This window comes from Helianthus annuus, chromosome 9 (assembly GCF_002127325.2).
Source record: "Helianthus annuus cultivar XRQ/B chromosome 9, HanXRQr2.0-SUNRISE, whole genome shotgun sequence".
Classification (NCBI taxonomy): domain Eukaryota; kingdom Viridiplantae; phylum Streptophyta; class Magnoliopsida; order Asterales; family Asteraceae; genus Helianthus; species Helianthus annuus.
In genome coordinates this window covers 152,325,953-152,331,829 of record NC_035441.2, presented here as the reverse complement: position 1 = coordinate 152,331,829, position 5,877 = coordinate 152,325,953, and positions in this window count along the sequence as shown.

The window sequence follows — 5,877 nt, the reverse complement described above, 5'->3', positions numbered from 1 at the left end:
GGAATTCTCAAGCATTGAGCATAATTTCAACAATCTAATGACTAGGGTTTATTCCTAGACACTATTTCATTCTAATTTCAACTAAACAACATTCATGCAACACAAATTTCGAATGTCATATGTTCATTCAGAAATTTAGATGAAATCAAATAGTGAATTTTCACATACCTTATGATCCCTTTAATGAGGTGATCACTAATTTAAACTTGGTTTTTGATTTGGGACAGATTTGTGCCTTCAATTTGAACAAATAGCAAGAATTAGGGTTTGAGGAGGAATCCTGGTCGCCCCCCCCCCCCCCCCCCGTGTTGATCGAACCAGACACACACTAGTGTGTGTTTGGTTTTAATTTTATTGTTTTAATTATTATTAGTTTCAAACTTACAACTTTGGTCCCCCATCTATTGTTTGGTTTGTTATTAATTAGGTCACAACCTAATTATTTTTAACAATATTCCCACTTATTAACTAGGTTAAATATTCCTAGTTAACTTAGTGGGTTCGGGGAAATTATGACTAAGTTTATTTTAAGTCTATTAACTCGGGCCTCTTATAAACTTCATTTCCTTAGAAGCTTTTATTCACATTTTAATTAATATTAGGATTATTTATTTAAGTCCTAATATTCACCGGGTTAATTTTACCACTAACGGTATCTCACCCGTCTTTCAGTATTAATGTGGTTTGATTACCAAACCCATTTTCGGGGTGTTACAAGTCTACCTCCCTTAAAGAGGTTTCGTCCCTGAAACCTTTCTTACATAGTTTCTTAGGTTTAACTCCATGGACTTAGTTTTAGTAATTACTTGAGCATTGCTTGTATTTAATAATCTTACCAGGACAGTATGGTAAATGTCTTTTTTGGCTTTCAAACGTATGCGCCTTTCACGCGTAAGGCATCGTAGGCCGTTACTTTCATCTTGTATTTCTTATTCTGGTTACTTTTATGACCGAGTTGTCATCTGATCACTCGATCATATTTATTCTTCAATATGTTTACTTCAAGGTAATTTTTATATTGACAGGCGCTTTGTATAAGTCGTAACGCTATCTTGACTTTGAAAGGCTTTACCGGCTAGACTGATTAGTCGCCGTCACTTTATACCCCGTCATTCGGGTTTATCTATTGCCAACCAGGCTCTTTGCGTGTTTTCAGATTTCATATCTCGTAACTCACATTACGTCGTGGTTATATTCTGTGTCACTTTTGTGACCGTGATCACATCACGTCTTGTTTAAATTTATGTCGACTTTTAATTCCTAAAATCTTTCTCTCGAATGTATCGCCTTTCACCTACTGGTGTTAAAATCTCTATATTCTTTGATATTAATCATTTTCCGAATTCATTTCATAATATTCATATTTGTTAAAACGTTGTTTCTTACTAAAACTGAATTTTAGTTTAACGTTTTTCCTTTTAACTTTGTCAATTACTCATATCAAGGAAATTGACAACTCATAATTTATTCCTTTCCGTTCTCGTTTTACACGGGGAATCGTAACCAGTTCCCTCGCTTTACACTATTGACCCGTAGGTTCTTTCACTTAGCCTCATTGGCTATTTCTTTAGATTTTCACCCTATTAAGGTGGGACCTCAACAGATCATTTCTTTCCGTTTATAACCCAAGGGTCTTCTTGGTTCCGTAGACCTTAACTCTACTTTTTAATCCCGTAGGTTATGATGATCCCGTAGATCATCTTTTATTCGTGTCTTATATTCAAATGTATATGTATACACATATAGCTTCAAGGCATCCCTTGTTACGTTTGGAATCATTTACTTTCGCTTTTGAACTTTAGTTGACCTTGACCGTAGTCTAAGGCTTCATTTTTTTACCTTCGGACTAATCTTCCTACTTTATGACTCCTTACGTCATTTACTTGTCAGTTTGTTCTATACTTACCATTTCCTGGTTCGTACTTATACTTCTTTACAACCCATTACCCGGGTTCTTTTATCTTAATGTTTTTAACATTCTTGTTTCGTTAGTGTGCGTTTTTTCCTTTTCTACACTATCCCATAACCTTTTATATAGATTTGTTAATATCTCGCGCTTTTATTTATTCGGTTCGCGCTTACCTACGTTATCAATCGTTATTCTTAATTTAACTCGTTTGACTTGTTCGTGTGAAATTTCATCACTTGTGAACGTCAAAATCCATTCTTTATTCGACCCGTTCGACTTAAAAATAGTTGAATGTAGGTATCAAAATTTTTGTTTGCATATTCTCATCGTCTATTAGTCATGACTCATATTCCGAGTCTTTTGACTTTCTATTTCGTGTTCCCGTCTCTCGGTTTACGCATTCACCCATAATCCTACCCGTCAATCGAGTATCTTTACCGAAGTCATCATCAAGTAACCATTCTTATATGGTTTTAGACATCATCTTAATTTATTTGATCTTCTTAGCAAAATCCAACGCTTTTATTCTACCCCTTTGACTTGTCTGTGTGAATTTCATCACTTTTGACAGTCAAACTTTATCCCCTATGCCTTAGCATTCATATTAGTTGGTTTATGTTTTCATTTACTTTAATCTTTGTCCCTTCTCTCGGGCTCGTGATTCTAACGTAATACGCTTCCGTCATCCGACTTGCGTTTACGTTTACCATCAAACATTTTTACTTATTTGACTCATTTGGGTATCTTTTTAATTTGCCCCATTAACCCCGTCCTTACTACATCGGATGTAAGTATGTCCATCATAAAAGTTCATGGTACAACGTCTTCACTACTTACTTGGCCAGAGTAAGCGATCAACACTTGATATACATGACCTTTTATAATTTTCACATTACACCCCATGTAAGTAACGCCTTTATTCAGTTTTCTTGGAAATAATATCCTGGATAGGTATTCTATTCAGGTTTTCCAAGCTTTTAATTTACATATGCAACAATCATTCTCTACATGTTTGTTGCATATTGCTATTTGTGCGATTAAATTTAAAATGTGCACCTGGTAATGCTTGCCCTAACGGGCTTCTCTTGCCGTTAACCTTGTTCTAAATCGCGTATGCTCTGCTTATCATACCACAGACCGTTCCTCCGTCATATCCGCAATTTATTCAATTCTCGTCATCTTCAAATGCGAGTGTCCTTTGATTAAAACATTCACAAAGATTAGTAATGTCGACATTAATTATCGCCCGTATTATAATATGAGGCTTTCTGCTATACATGTCGACGCACGTAATTTCATTAACTATGCCAATCATTTTAATTGGGGTAGCGTGTATTACGCGATAACCCTATGTGTTGTTTACAACACTTTAACATGCTAAATCATTAACATAGATGTACTTACCGGATTTGCGATCAAGCCTCGAATCGAACACGCTTTACTCTTTAACCATGAGCTCTAATTACAAACTTGTAACACCCTCGCTAATATTTTACTTATTTCGTTTAATTTACGAAAACGAACATGTAATATTAGTTACATATACATGGAAAATACAGGTTAATTAAATATTTTCTAGATTTAAAAATATAACATCATGACTAGTATAAATTTGCCGTTTAAAAATAACAACAAAACTATGTGCGGAAGCTTGTAACTTGATCGTGTTCGGTCCTTCTTTAAGCTTGATCGTCCTCCGGTACTAGAATTGTACCTGCAACTCATAAAACATGAGTTAGATTAGACATACGTAGCTTAAAACGTATTTAAATGGATTCGCAATGCATAAAAGGTTAAAATAAAGAATTTTCGCACATCAGGCACCCCGTTGCGTCATGTGACGACCTAAGGCCTTCCTTGTCGCGTGGCGCGACGCCTTGATTTTTCCAGAATGTTGCAGCTTGTTGCGGCATTTGCCCAGCTCCGATTTCGATCGAATTTCTAAGTTCAAAGCTTCATAACTTTTGATCGAGATGTTCGTTTTACAAGATTCTAAGTTCAAAGCTTCATAACTTCCGACATCCGGTTTAACAAAATCATGGACTTTTACGCTTTCGGATTAAAATATAATTTACTAATTTATGAACCGTTCATGTATTTATCAAACAAAAAAGTTTGTTTGATCCCTATTTCCCATCAATCTCTTAAATTCAATAATGTCTATCATATCAGTCTCAAATCACGGGTTATTACACATCATTAACCTGTTTATGGTTATGTGCTTAATTTGACCCGCTAAGGATATTTACGTAACTCTACGCATAAACTCCTACATTCCATTCTAGTGTTATATTTTCACATTACTTGCCATGTGGACTTCCACCACAACTATCCTTATGGTGGGTTGTTGGTTATTAATTGATTAATTCCGAAATCACCCTTTCGGTTATTATTTTACGACAAGAAACCATTTGAGGCATTAAATCCGTAAGGGGTTTATGCCTATGCTTTACACCTAACTAAACTTTAACTTATCATAATCCATGTTCTAAACGACTCACAAGGGTCGTTTATCTGTTTTTACCCAACAAGGGCTTTATGGTCAATTTTGGTCCTTCATTTTGTGACGAAGGACTTTAACTAATAGTTGACCCAAAATATCACTTCTAACTACAATACAAAATATGCGTCCCTGGCTCGGGTCAACATATAGACCCGTTTTAAGACCTTGTCTCTATAATATGCTAATTCATAAACCATTTTCCCTACGAGCATGAGACTCGACATACACTTATTAGTTGTTAATTGTCAAATGGTATCAATATTACCATTTGACCCGTTTGGTCTAAACTACCAAATATTTTGCGCTTAACATTAAATGGTATTTATCCATCATTTCATTAAGTAACTAACTTTGGATTTCTAACCATTTAGTTATGTCACCCTAACCCATTTCTTACGCGTTTAATCCAACATAGTTTATATCCCTTGGCGTCGTTTAAAGCTTCGACTTTTATCATTCATACGTGACAAAAATCACCGGTTTACCCTCTTTACTCGTTTAGGCTTACTTATAAAGTAGCATTCAAAACTTGTTTTAAATATGTCGTTTTCAGTGTCTAATATGCATTGTTCACCCCTTTTACCAATAATCATGGTTTTTCATCATCTTGGTGTGTTCCGACCCGTATCTTGTCGCGTCGGGAACATACCTTGAATATTATCTTTATCATAAGTAACTTTAGAACAAGCACGTATTCTACAAAAGATGTAAGTTTCACTTACCTCGCATCCGAGCCACGCTTTTCTTTTCGTACTTGATCCGTTTGACCCGCTTCCTCCACAAGCTTCCACCTAGCTTGTTAAGCGCCAAACTATTATTCATAATTTGTAAGAAGGTTAGATTAGTCATTAACAAATAAGACTATTCCACCTTACGTATTTTCTATGTCGAAATCACTACTCGACTTCATCATTGATTAATTTAACTTTCTTCTAGTTAACTACCTCTAATCATATGATGTGTGAAATTAATTAAAATCCACATTATGATTAGAATCCGTTTCATCACATATCACCCCTAATTAATCAAATTAGGAATTTACGCATTTTGTTCAAAATTTTACATACGAACATTCGTTTAGGCATTTTAACAAACACCTTGCGGGCAAGATTTTTATACTTCTTTTGTCAAGTTCATATATAACTTTTAACCAAGTTTTAACATCAATTAGACAAATTCATGCCTATTTTGACATCAACAAATTTGAATTTACTTCATAGAGTTCAAAATAGACTTATAATGATAACTATAACCCTAGTGTTTATCATGCTTTTACAAAACCCACTAATCACCTTCAATGGTGATTATGGAATTCTCAAGCATTGAGCATAATTTCAACAATCTAATGACTAGGGTTTATTCCTAGACACTATTTCATTCTAATTTCATCCAAACAACATTCATGCAACACAAATTTCGAATGTCATATGTTCATTCAGAAATTTAGATGAAATCAAATAGGAAT